The 14797-nt window shown below is 31.4% G+C and overlaps 1 protein-coding gene across 4 annotated transcripts in view; it reads left to right on the plus strand.

Annotated features, from left to right (window-relative positions):
• Window positions 1-7863: 7863 nt before the first annotated feature.
• The window catches only part of Ten-a (Teneurin-a transmembrane protein), a 1091387-nt gene continuing 1084453 nt past the window's right edge, over window positions 7864-14797 (plus strand). For 3 of the 4 annotated variants that reach the window (XM_076399553.1, XM_076399555.1, XM_076399556.1), the window contains exon 1: window positions 7864-7994. The gene's annotated coding sequence lies outside the window, so the exon portion shown is untranslated. The remainder of the gene's footprint in view (window positions 7995-14797) is intronic. The other variant, XM_076399554.1, reaches the window with a different exon arrangement.

Here is a 14797-nt window from a genome sequence, read left to right on the forward strand (position 1 = left end):
ATTCCTACTGCGAGACAATATTAGCAGGTGTGCCACGGAGGAGCGTATTTAGACCTGCCCTGCTGTACTGCTGCACACTCGAGACTTGCATACTTTCAATGAAAATGTTGTTGCAACATTTGCATATGACACTGCAAACCTAGCTATTGGAAACAACAACATTGAATAAACCGAAAATGTACAAGTTATATGTTAATGTTATGTTGTTAAATGTTATAACTAAAATTACTGAAAAATCGGCACCAGCAAGTGATTTGGAAAAATGCTAATATTTGATTCAAGTTGCAATATTTACTCGATTTTGTACCAATAAAAGGGACCAAAACAATTTCTGTAATAGCATTTTAATAACGCCATATGATTGCTAAATACTAAACATATTTGCAGTTCTTCATGTAATTACGCGCCCTCATACGCCGAAAATGTAAAAGTAGCACAGTAAAACTTACCCAATAAAACGTAATCTGACTTGACTAACATAACGCTAAATTATACCGAGGAAATAGTCCTAAAATTGTTGACCTTGCACGTAAAGTAAGTTTCTACTTTGGCTGCTATATTGCCAATTTGGCTCCGTGTTTCATTAGGCCAGTATAAAACCTTCGGCACTAACTGAACCTTGAAACCGGGGGAAAGGAATGAAAGGTCACTATTATTTTAGATTATGATATATAATGCGTAGTTTGTATTCCGAGGGAGTATTCTTATAAAACGTGTATTAGTTTGGCCAGAACTGATACGGTTATTATTTAGCCTGAAATAATATAATTAAAGGACCAATTTTGTGTATTACTTTTAAAATAGTTAAATCTACACAATTTCTTTCATAGATTTTCTCTCAACTAGCAGGTGCTTGCGTACATTTTGATCAATGACGATCACTGTCGATCAACAAAATATAACACAAAATATCAGCTTTTTATTTTTTATATAACTTATGGTGATATTGTTCTTTTATATTCCAATTGTTCGTTTTGATCTCAACCACTGAAAAGAGGTTATTTTTATGTTAATGAGAAAGGAGGGTTTGGAGGACCAAACAAAGTTGGAGTAGAATGAATTGCAAGACTTATTGAAGTAAAGCACAGCTCAAGCTTTCAAGGAACTTTCAGAGAGTTTGGTCATTGAAGAATCAACCGTTTCCAAGAATTTAAATGCAATCGTGTAGGTAGAAAAAGAGAGAAATAGCTACAAATTGACAAGAGATTGAAGAGATGTTGAAAAAGTTAATAATAAACTTTCGCTGTGTAAGTGGTGGGATAAGCAAAATGATGTGTATTGTGAATTCTTAAAATCGAATGAAATTGCATTGCTGATGTCTGGGGATATCAATTGAACAACTTAGAAGAAGATAAGAGAAGCATATAGTGTTACAGGTTGAATCGGAGCTAGTGTACTTACCAGACATAGCGCCTTGTGGAATTCTATCCCAATATTTTCGAAACAACATACAGCGCATCATCATAAGTTTTGTAATATAGGAGAGCGCGATATTGAATTTGTGGTTTCTTGTTATTTTTATGTTGGGACATGTACCTTAAGATTTTTTGTAAATAAACTTAACCTAACCAAAAATTAAGTTAAATCAATATTTTGCTTTTCATAAAGTCACTTCATTGTTTTCAATGGCACACTAATAAGTCTATTGCTTTGGAGGAAATCTTGCAGGGAATTGGCGAAATAATATGCTGTTGACTTACTTGTCGTCCAGAGACCTAGCTTGCACTTAGGAAAGAAAATTGACCACCTATGGTGTACCTCTTTCTCTACGCATTAGAGTGTTACTCATGTGTCAAGTGGCCCTCAGGATCATCCGCAGTATGATATTCTGTCTCAGCTGCAGCTGGGCTACTCAGATAAAGCTATTTTTGCTACAAGTTTGGGGATAAATATTATGAGCAATTAGACCACTTGAGCCGTTGGTAGATGTATAGACGAAGATACGTGATGTTTTGTAACCAAGAGATGGGGACATTTTTAATTATTAGCTTAAATATTTTTAAGTCCGGCTTCCAATGTACGACGATTGTTTGGGTTTTAGATGAAATGACCAAAACTTTCCAGAACTGAACTGATGATTGTTTCCAATGTAACAATATTTCTTTGGTTATGAGTAGATTAATCTGTTCTTTTTAGAATCTGATGAATTTGATTGTGCCGTTTAACTGAAGCTGCAGCTTGACAGGCATACGGAAATATTGAAGGAGTACCAAAATGTATCCATGATTGGATAGCTGTTAAAAAACATCGCTCTTTCGACACGGTATTGCCAATATTGCCAAAAAATAGGAAATAATATTTTAAATATATATTGTATCCGTTTTTCTCAAAAAAGCCTGAGAAATTCTACTGGCTAAATAGTTTGTTTGTAGATCACTTAGTGAAGAAAAGCCTAAATATCGACCCCATAAGTCAATCAAAGCCAACTGTGAATTATTTGTAGCTACAAACAGTAATTTAGCAATTCTTGCAAATTATTCGAGTTTTGTTCAGTTTTCATTAAAATCGATCTCGAGAGCCATTTGATGCATGTTTGTCGTATTAACATCAACATACATTAAATATTTTTCTGGTATCAACATTCATATAAACGCGAGAAGGACAAACATAAGAATTAATCCAATTTCAAATTTCAAGCGCCTAAAGTTAATTAAATAATGTTTGCCTTCGAAATATATATAGCTAATGCAATCACAGGTATGAAAGTGTGTATTTTCGATGATATTCGGAAGGTCGTTTCTCGGTATGTTTAAATGAAATAATATTTAATAAGGGTTATGTTGTTGAAAAATTTTCATAGCATGTGTTAGATCGTCCAGAAATGTTATTAAAATGTATCAATGTTATGCGAATTGTTACAAAATGGATAGTGATCTTGCTATTGATATTTCTCACTTATTTATTGAGAAAAATTGGTATAATATATACTAATAAAAATATTTTTCACTATTTTTCATATGATTATAATAACTCCTTATATCATCTTGGCAACAGTGTGGTACTATATTGAAAGAACGATGTTGGGTTGACAGCGATTGAATCATCAGACCATTTTAGCACTTCACCATTCAGTCTCTAAAATTAGCATTTCGTGCTAACCAAGCCGGAATGCATCGATTTGAACAAGTGGTAATCATGAGACGTCATATTTGATAAGCAAATTGTTGCAGTAGAACTTTCTGTTGGGGCCGCAACGACGAATCCTTCACAAACCCTGTAATATTTATTACCGAAGGTTGTTATGAAGGGGGATGAATATGTTACTTTCATTCGGTATAACTCACTATTTTACAACAATCTTGTTGATCCTGTTAATGCGCGGCAACACTACACACTGAGAAATTTACTATTAAAATAAATGTTGATTGGCAAAAACATAACTTAAATTTCATGAAATGTATTTCGAAAAATATAAAATATTTTGCTACAGAATAGATAGTGCTTTTTAAATTCTAGCTAATTTTGTTTTATTACACAGCGCTAACACTATTCTGAAAACATAACAGATTAATTGAAAAGTCCCCGGCCTGACACATAGATGGTGCTACTAGAATTAAATCCATATGTTTTTAGTTAGCCCTAACCCTCAAAAAATACGTGTATAAATTTGACAGCTGTCAGATCATTAGTTTGTGGATTATAACATTTTGAGTGAAACAACTTTTGTTCTTTTGAAAAAAAATGGATGAAAAGGAATTTCGCGTGTTGATAAAATATTGCTTTGAAGGGAAAAAATACAGTTGAAGCAGAAACTTGGCTTGATGCCGATGAGTTTCCGGACACTGTCCTAGAAAATCAACAATCAAGGATTGGTATGCTATGTTTAGACGTGGTGAAATGAGTACTGAAAACGTTCAATACAGTGGATGCATAAAAGAGTTTGGTACCGAAGAAAACATTTAAAAAATCCACAAAATGATTTTGAATGACCGTAAATTGAAATTAAATGAAATAGCAGATAGTTTAAAGATATCAACAAAGCGTGTGCAATATATCGTTCACGAATATTTGGGTATGAGAAAGCTCTGTGCAAAGTGGGTGCCGCGCGAGCTCAAACTTGACCAAAAAGAACGACGAGTTGATGATGCGGAGCAGTGTTTGAAGATGATCAAGCGTAATAAACCCAAGTTTTTGCGTCGATATGTGACTATGGATGAAATACGATGAACCCGCTCCAAAGCGTGGGAAAGTGTAACAGTCGGCTGGCAAGGTTATGGCGTCTGTATTTTGGGATGCGCATGAAATAATTTTTATTGACTACCTTGAAAAAGGAAGGGCGAAATCGCCGAAAAAGAGCCGCATTTGAAGAAAAAGAAAGTGCTGCTTCACCAAGGCAATGCACCGTGTTGCAAGTCAGTGAAAACGATGGCAAATATCCATGAAATGAGCTTCGAATTGCTTCCTCATCCACCCTATATTTCAGATCCGGCCCCCAGCGACTATTTCCTGTTCTCATATCTCAAAAGGATGCCAGCTGGGAAGAAATTTTCGTCGAATGAAGAGGTGATGAGAGCCGAAACTGAGGCCTATTTTGAAGCAAAGGACAAATCGTACTAAAAAAATGATATCGAAAAGTTGGAGGGTCAATATAATTAGTGTATCATCCTTGAAGAGAATTATGTTGAATAAAAGAAACTAATTTTGCCAAAAAAATGTCTTTTACTATGGTAGGCCTTGGAGTTTTCAAGTTGTTATCGTCATAATGTAATTTTTCAGTTTTAATTAACAGTTGATATTACTATCATTATAATATACCTCCTCCTCTATATAATTACTGATCGCATTACTAATTAATCAGCTGCTTGCTACAATAAAATAAGTAGTAAAGAAACTCTTCCATTATTCTGAAATTATATTTTAATTAAAACTAAAAGTGAAAATGTGTAATGGGCTAAGTCTTGTGAGTGTAATGATAAACGTTTATTTGTATGTATATCAGAGAAAGAGAACAAATATAATACGTAAGGGATATTGTTCCCAAAACTGATAAAACTTAATATTAATAAATAGATAGTGAACCTAGTACACCGGAATAAGATGCATGTCATAGAATAAGCTATCAATTACTTATCTTAAATTTGATCGACTTCGGAAATTAAACAAAACTTTTCCCGCAAAATACGTAACAAGAAGAAATTAAAACTAATCCACTACGTAAACCTAACTTCGGATAATTATCCGAGTTGGTGCAGTTTTATGTGATAACAGCTATTATGTAACTTCAAAATTTCTCGGCGCCGTTAAACTATACGTTGCTTAGCGTAAAGTTTCCGTATTCATTTCGTATATAAAAGATAAAAAAATATACGAATAGTATCAGATTTGATATTAAGAGGAAACAATATGTTGCAACAGAAAACTCAGCATTTAAACATTTTAACATTCGTAATCTAGAATATTAGTAATAATACAATATTTTGTATAATAACCAATATAGCATACATTTTATTTAAGTTAATTTGTCTAATAAGCATCTTTAGAACATCCCTTATAAGATATATACATCCCTTATATATAAGCCGATAAGATTTTTTGACCGATATATCGATATTTTTTAAATCTAATTTTAATAAATCTATACTTAGTTTGAAAGGTTTAGTGCATTTTCGTTCTTAATTTTAAAGGTTTACTGAAAACATTGCTACTTTTTAAAACATTTAGGAAATATCCATATTTTTTTTAAGCCTATATATCAATATTTTTATTTTTTCTTAAAAATATCGATATATCTTTTGTAAAATATTGATATTTTTCGTTTTTTTATTAATCTCCTAGAACATCAACAATATGCCCGTAGGAAATAAATAGTATTATAATTTTTCATTTATTCTATTAATTAGTTCGTATGGCGACTTTCCAGGTTTCGGCATCATGATATCAGCCATGTCTAGAACATTTTTTAATCAAAATGCTGCATTGATCAAGATGGTGGGCTTTACAGTTGCCCTTCTTCGTATTTTTTGCAGAAATTGTCTTGATATTAAGTGATAACCTAGTGATTTCAATTTATTATTGTTAACCTTGATAATTTTGGTTATTTTTTTCAGGATTCACATTCTAATTTCGGCAAACTATACTCAATATCGGTTTCTTTTTATTTGAAGCTTCTTTCGCAATGGACCAATGCTTCAGCTTTTTCTTGATTGCTGCCTGTCCAATTTCCACATAGGTCTTTTATAGATAGACTGTGTAGACATGATTCTTTTATGTATTTGATATGGTGGTTGTCCAGAGCGAATAATCTGTTTCCTTGTCATCCTTTAGATTTAGCAGATAGTTATTTATGAATTTGTTCCTAATTTGCAGTAATTCTCTTTTCGATCTTTGGGTAATGTAATCTTTGGTAAATATTTTTATTTTTTTCGTAGCTTTCGTTTTTCAGCTACCATTTCCATGATTCCTTTCGGATAATTAATTCCATTGATTGTACTCTTAGGTAGCTTGTTGGATATCTACAATCTACAAGAATGTTTCTGATTCTAAACTTTTTGATTCTAAATTTTTTCACTGTCTTAAGGGACAAATTTGGTTGAATTCGAATATTCAATTCTTTAACTAATCCTTCCCAGTTTGTTATCTTGTTTGTTAACGTTGGATTTTGGTCTTTTCTTGGTAACGGAAATTTATGTTCGAGTGTATAGTTTTTTCTAAGTATGTTCAACGATTTCTCCGCCAATTGTGGACCGAATTTTAAAATTCTTTTTTTATTCCAAAGAGTGCACTTCGAAGGTGGTCCCATTGAAAATATGTCAGGATCTAACGGTGGAATCTGTGGAAATAGGGAGAAATCGTGAAATTTCAAAGGCACATACAAAGTTTGCACATATTTTTTTTATGTAAAATATTCAGATATTTGTGCATACTGTTATTTCTGACCTGATGCGACATAACGCACAACTCCTCAACGGTTGGGAATTAGATGATATTTCTTTAAATATTATGGAGATCTATAGGCAATATATTTTGAAGTTATTTAGAAAGGCTGATGATGAAGGCAGGACCTGGCCGCTATACCCTTCATGGGTTTTTGAGGAGTTTAAAATAAGGGTTTGATAACCAACGTCGTTCACTGCATAAAACCATTCAGTTCATTTTTTAGGCATTAGCCGTATGATATGGGAATCCTTGGAAATATTGCAGGCAACGGCCTCTATGGTGTATTGATTAGAGCGTTTATCTCACACGCGAAGATCGCTGGTTCGATTCCCTGCAAGGGCAACGACTTTTTGTTATTTCTTTAGTTTGGTTAGGACATTTTTCAAGTTTTAAGTTTTATTTTAAGTTTGATTTTTTTTACTTCTTAGTGAGCTACTTCTTTATTTTTTGAAGGTGCATCATTTTTAAAAAAGTGTTTTATTATATTTTCACTCAATGTATCACTGGTGTTCTTCGGCTTCCATATAGTTGGATTATGCTTCTAACTATGAAGAAATATAACAAAGATTCAAAGAAAATTCAGTGCAAATTTCTATGGATCAGTCGTCCAAAAAGTTGGTATTCTTTCAGCTGCTTTGTGAAGTTAATTGCCTTTAGTTATCGTCATTCTAGATCCCCATCTTGTATTTTTTGCATTAGAATTACGTTAAAATATAATTAAATTACTGCCTCATGTGATTTTAAGTTGTTTTGGATGCATTTACGAATTAGCAATAAGTTTATTGCAAACTAAAAAGAAACGAGAGTAACAGATGAAGAATATGCGCGACGACAATGTCACGGGACGGCGTCGGGAGCGTCGTTCAGTTTGCCGACGACTCCGTGGCAAACCGGACGACCGCGTCGCTTACGAAGCGAATCCTCGATCACGGTAACTGTCGAACTCTTGTTCGGGTTGTTTTGGTTCCGACTCTTATCTATGCGAACTTTCCAGTGTCAAAATACTGATCGCCGACGAATTGTTTACGTAACTGGGGAATATTTGTCAGTGTTGTGGTGTTTTCAATTACTAATCCTAATTTTTGTGTGTTTGTAGAGCGCAGCTGTTTGTTATAAAGGTAAATTATTTTCGTTTAGTTTTTGTTTTCTTTTTCGCGATTCCGTTTTATGTGACATTTAGGCCAGTTGCGTTTGTAGAAAAACTGTGTAGCATATTACGTATTAAATTGTTATAATGTTTCCGATATGTTTTAAATGTTACCAGATGCTTTAAAATGACACCAAATATTAAAAGGTACATATTATTATATATTAATTAAAAAGTAAGTATATATCATTATGTATTCATGTATTGTTTCATTTATATGGATTTATTAACTGTTTAAGCGGTGATCAATTATTACTGCTCTAGGTTAGTAGATTATTTATTTAAAAAGATCCGTGTAAAATAATTCTTAATTATTGATACAAACATAAACAAAAAATATTGTCCTTAATGCTGTAACAAAATAATATTGTCGGGGTTATTACAGTAAATTTAGTAAACAATAACATAGTTTTTCACCTTTTCCAAGGTTCCATGGAATATAGTTATTAATGAAAGTGGAGGCATGTTCTTAAATTACGATCATATTATACTACATTATATGGCCTTTAATCATATCAACTACTAAAATATTTGATAGAAATATTTTGAATATCGTATCTTTTTAACAGTAAAGGGACTTCTGCTAAGGAAAGTGTTGGTATTTATTTCCTATAAGAAAATAAATTTATACGAGTAGTATCAGATTCATTATGAAGTGGAAACAATATATTTCAACATAAAACCCACCATTGGTTTATAGTTTTAACATTTAATCTAGAATATTGATCAATATATTAGTGTAATAAACAATGCTGCTTACAAAATCATCCTTTTACGCATGAAATTATGCATGTACACATTGATAAAATAGTATTTATTATTAAATTGTTATAATACTTATGAAATGTTTTAGATATTACGACATGGTCTAGTCATAAAAGATTACTAGCCACTATATCTAATAAAACAACTTTTGTAAAAGGTTTTTACATTTTAATTAAAAAATTAGTTTTTTTGTTTCTTGAATTTGCTTTTATTAATGTGAATTATGACACAAACAAGCATATCTGTATAAGTAGATTGCTCATTTAGTTAGTAGATTACTTATTTTTTTTAAATTGAAAATAAGGTAATATTTAATTATTGATAAAAAATAAAGAAAAAAATACTGTTTATAATGCTGTAATAAAAAGAATATTGTCGGAGCTATGACAATTAAGTTAACATTTTTGTTTATTATTTATTTAATACATTCTACTAGTCGTTTCCGTCTAACCTAGAATTTGTCTTCATGCTATCTGAAATCTAGGTATATAACTAGAAGGACCCATCGGCCCTAACTCAGTCTCTGGAGAAATAATGTTTAAACATGTCACTGCTGATTTTTTTTAAATATGCACCTCACTACACAACACTACACAAGATCAGATGGTTTGATTCTTTGAGTCTCTGTCCTGTTCTGGTGGTATCCAAAAGTTGCAATATTCCAATATTCGTATGAGAATGGAGTCTTTCCTCATGCCCCTTGCAATTCTCTTGATTTCTTGACTGTCTGTGGGTATCTGAAGATTGTATTTTTGTTAAGTTAACATAATTTATTAGCTTGAAAAACATCATATTCTTAGATTATAAGTGTATTATACTAATGCCTAAGGCTTTTATTAACTTTTTGTAATATTTGATTAAGATATTTTCAGTATTGAATATTTTTGATAATAAATGGAGATCTGCTAAGAGGAATTAATCTTGGGTAATTCGTGAATTTTGTATACTAGCAAAGGGAATAATGTTGAATTACTACTTTAATAGTAATGTCGTTTTAAAAACTATAAACAGAACAATCCATATGTGGGAAGAAAAATAGTTTGAGGTTATTTCCAACCCATTTATTTATTTTTTCTTTGTCGGAAATGAGTAGACAATGAAAAAGCCGTGATATTCAGGAGGAGCGATGTCCTGCAAAGCCAACGGGATATATCAATTTAAACATTTCAGAGAAGGTCTCTCATGGTTTTGCAATAAGAGAATAAAGGTAATTCTGCTACAAAATCGCTTAGTTCTATTCTATAAGTTATTGTAAAAGCAGGATGGACTTGCAATACATTTAAGACAAACGGTCGCTATGTATATATAATGACAATATGTCAAAGGAATTTTTGTTGCAGGTAGATATTAAAATTGAGTGAACTAGGTTGTATGTGGTGTATTAACTATTCCTTTTGTTTAAGAGGCCCAGGTGTGTTATTATATATGGAATATACATTAAATGTTTGAAGACACTTTTTATCGTATTTCTGATACCAGGTTATCAATTTGCAATGATTTTGTGTGATAGTAAATTGAATAGAACAATGCAATAGATCTAGGAAAACTCTAAGGGTGCTTTTTTATATAATTTTGGTTGGAAAGAGAAGTCTTCTGGGATAGGATGGTCACCAATTTGAAAGTTACTGTATTGAAATATGAGTGTTAACTGATGATTGTCTGACATCTATATACTTGATGTGAAATGCAATTGTAAAAGCCAATACTACATGTTTCTTTCCGAGGTTAGAAATGAAGTAATTCGATTAAGACGTAACAGACGATGCATGGGTGTGGAACAAATATAGAGACGCAGATTATAATGATTTGAAGATGTCTGAATGGAATGTGAACGAATTCCTTGCAGACTATGGCCAAATTGATCTTTTGGATAGGAGATGCAGGATATATTTCCGAAAAAGACATGGATCAAGATCATATATTAAGAATCTAGAAAATTGTCTCTTTGTCGATGAAGTTAACTATATTCGAAGTCTTGTGACATCAACAGAAGCGTACCGGCTATGGATTGTTGATGATAACGATGACGACCAATTCACACCACCTTTGTTGCAGGCAAATTTAGCGTCAAACAGTTTTTGAATAGTACAATTTCCAGCCAAGTTATTGGTGTTTATTATCTCCTGATACATAGTGACGGTAGAGAAGTAATCGACTTATTTTATAACAAGACATTTAGTCCAAAAACAATTATGTTATTAAGGCATTATCAATTTTATTATAAAATTATTACATGTACCAAATTAGTTATTTCGAACAGATGAAAACGGAATTGCTTGGAGTTTTTCTCTTATATTTTGGTTTCTTGATAACTAGGTTACAGTCAACGCGGCCTCAGGTATATAGTAAAGAGAGATATAGACGTAGTCATCCATATCTTTTATGCCTTAGTACCACATGGTACGAATCGAATCCATGTTCCCTACCAATCACTGCTGGTGAATGTCGTTGTTAGCTATTCCATGAACATTTCTTTAAGTCTATATGAACAATACCATTTGATAAATCTTTTGGAGCTTTTCAGAGATCTGAGTCAATATTCTTAAGTTATTAATAGGTAACATAAATATTATTTCAAACAGTAAATAATTAAATAACTTGGAAATTACGTTCCATAAATGGAGTTTGATTTAATTTTGTGCACTCTTCGCTGCATCATCTATGCTGTGACAAAAAAAGACTATTAATAATTTCTACAGTTTGAAATGACAGTCCACGATAATAAACTGTATAATGTTTGTATTTGCAATTCTTGAAACATTATTGCACCATAACTTTTACCGGCCGTAATATTTTTTTTTATTCTGGGACAAAGTATATGAGATTATTTTTATACGTCTGATTTATGACGAGAAGAACATTCTGACCAACAGATAATGTGGAATTGACGATCACATATCGATGACGCAAGACATTAATTCAGTTGATAGCCCTTTTAATGACTGAGATGTTATGGGTTATATATCTAGAATACGATTCTTCATTTTTAACGGTTTAATCATTTAAGGTGTAATATATTTTTGTTGTGATATTTGAAGAATTTTTTTATTTGTTGCAACTTTTTCTAATGTAAATTCAAAACTGCTTCTTGTTATTGTTGTGGTTGTTTATTATTGCAAAGGTTTCTATGAACAATAGGAATGATATAAGTAATTGATGCTGAGTTTTTAAGAGATATGTGAAGTTAAAACTATTGTTGATCGATAAACTTTGTTTTAATGAACCTCTTTTGTGGCGAGATTATTATCTGTAGAGGTAAATATAATTTTCAACCTTGAGTGCACAACACGGGCAACATTTAAGCCGTTAAAACATTTTTCTTTCTTGAAATGTTTTATGGGGTAATATAACGAAACCAAATAATATTAGATCCGATTGATTTGGAGTTTTTTGTATTGATATTTCACATTTTCACCGGTAGATATCGGTGATACAAATATAAAAGTTTAATTTTTAATTTAAAATATTTAAATAAAAATTCAAATAAAAAGATTCAATATTGCTATTGGCAGTTATTACAAACGGATAGAACAATTAACATTCAAATTCGAAATGAGGCTGTAGGACTTAACTATTGTGAATTGCAAATAAAAATCAGTTGCATGTTTTTAGTGCTTGATTAACGAAACTGTATGTTCTTTTCTAACCATGCAGGCAGTATACTACAATTACTGTCTAGAAATTGGTGAACAATGATGTATATCTTCTTATGTTTCCGTTTCGCAGTTTCTAATTACCATGATGAAGCTACAAAAAATCAATTTCCAATGTACATATATAGAAATATTTGATATTAATACATACTACATTCAAAAAAATTATTACTGTTCTAAGTGTTATCATTTTTGTCTTTGATAGTATTATATATTATGGTATATGGGACGTATCGATCTCTAAAAAATTATACGTCAGCTATTTATAATTTGACAGCAATGTAGGAGGCCTAAAAAACGGGGTAACGTAAATGTCACCACTCTAACCTTCAAGCTTAATATAACCCCAATAATAATGGAAAACAAACAATAACTACCTGCTCAAGCGCTTTTGATGAATTAATGTTTGATAAATAATAAATGTTATATACACATCTTTACGCCTGCCTTGTTTTTGATACATTTATTGTTCAACAATTACTTAATTGTTCTTTAGAATATGTGGAAATATATTTTGATAATTCAGTTGTAATTATTTATCGAAGATAATACGTTTTAGAGGTAGAGCTATATCAGTTTTGCAGCACATTATTTGTGGTTGTGTATATTATGACTAGTTCGCTGCTCATTTTTCTTCAAGAATCAGGTCTTAAAATATTCTAATATATTGTTGTAAAATTATAACAATTATAAACGATCACAAACACAAATTTATGACCATGCTCTAGCAGGATTCGAAACCGCGACTATCGCAACAATAGGAGGAGAGTCCTGTCGCCTTGACCATTGTGCCAACCAAGCCAGAGCATAATTAAATTTAACAAGTACCATGGTATTTCGTAAAAAATATAACCAAGATCACTAAAAATGTTAGGTAGGTTCCAAATTAAATCAGAGAATGAAAATTGGTAAATTTAACAGTTCTTGCTTTTACACCAGTCAGAATATGTTTTCGGGTAAGTTTTCGTTGGTCTTCATATTTTGTAAATAAAGAGACAACGTAATGGGTGAATATGAAATGTTTCGAAATATACTAGAGGAACTACAATTTTATTGGTTTGTTGACTAGTATGTCCACAAAGACCCTAGTTGGTAAAAAGAAACTCTAAAATATTTTAAAAACATATATGGACGTTTTTATATCATATTACATGAAGCTTTGTATAGAAAATGGTTTCATATATTAAAGTTTCTGCATTACTGTAACTTCTATATATTTTGATATATCGCTCTGAAGAAAAATAGTCCTAGGACTTTTGAAAAGAAATGTAAATTAATTATTTACTTTTCCAAAAACTCACTTCGTCCTCTTGAAATTTATTTTTGAGTGTAATGTATTTGTACAAATTTTTTTCTGAGAGTTTGGAATAAGTTGTTCCGATCTTTTGATTACGCTGAACTTGTTTTTATCTTAAGAAATAGTGAGAAGTGCAATGGAGTTAAATCAGGCAAATGGGGTAATTCAGTAGTTTAGAGAAATTCTTAGAAGCCGAATAAATTCATAATGACGATATTACAATTTAGCCATCATATAAAAGTGACTACGAATGATAATAATATTATAATTTTAAAAATGCTGATGATACTTTCCTTATATATATTAAAATGATTGCTTTATATTTTAAGTTAGCGTTTGTCCCTTTAGCTCCAAGTTATATCGTTTGTCCTTTCAAATTTATTTAAATGTTATATCTACACGGGCAAGGATTATCTCATTATACGCAAAAGCGTATACCCTTTTCACCGGTCTTTTGAAGTATTATACAGAATATAAGTTTTATACGCTCGTATTATGAGTGCTTTTTAAATACCAGGAAAAGTGTATACTTTAATTTTCATATTTTATATTTACATTATTGATACTTTTACTCATATTACCGCGCAAATATCTAATTAATCATGCATAAACAAATGATAGTTTAGTAAATAATCTAGTTACAATGTATGCCTGTTTATAACCTATAATTACTTTCACTGATGTTTTGAAGAATTATGCAGACATTTGACAACATGGCCTACTAGTACCAACACGAATTAAATGTTATAGATTGATTCGGTTATATTTCCCAAAGTATCTAACGTAGGATAAAATGAAAAAGAGAAATTGGCTCTGAATGTAGGATGTCTAACCAAAACTTTGGATCCATTTCGTATGAATCGAATTTTTCGTATGAAAAAGTGTTAAATGTTATATTTGTATTAAAAAACTCTGCTATAAATATATAATGTATATAGAAATTACAAAAAAAATAGCACTGGAAAGTATGGTTATATAGAAGAATAGCACCGAATGAAAACAAGGATAGTTAGAGTTAGTGTTAACGATTGAGAGCCGATCGTTCCCGAGTTATGCCGA

The sequence above is a fragment of the Rhynchophorus ferrugineus genome, unplaced genomic scaffold, assembly GCF_030347505.1.
Source record: "Rhynchophorus ferrugineus isolate W39M unplaced genomic scaffold, kcgeb_rfMv2 rfM3, whole genome shotgun sequence".
In the NCBI taxonomy this organism is placed as follows: Eukaryota; Metazoa; Arthropoda; class Insecta; order Coleoptera; family Curculionidae; genus Rhynchophorus; species Rhynchophorus ferrugineus.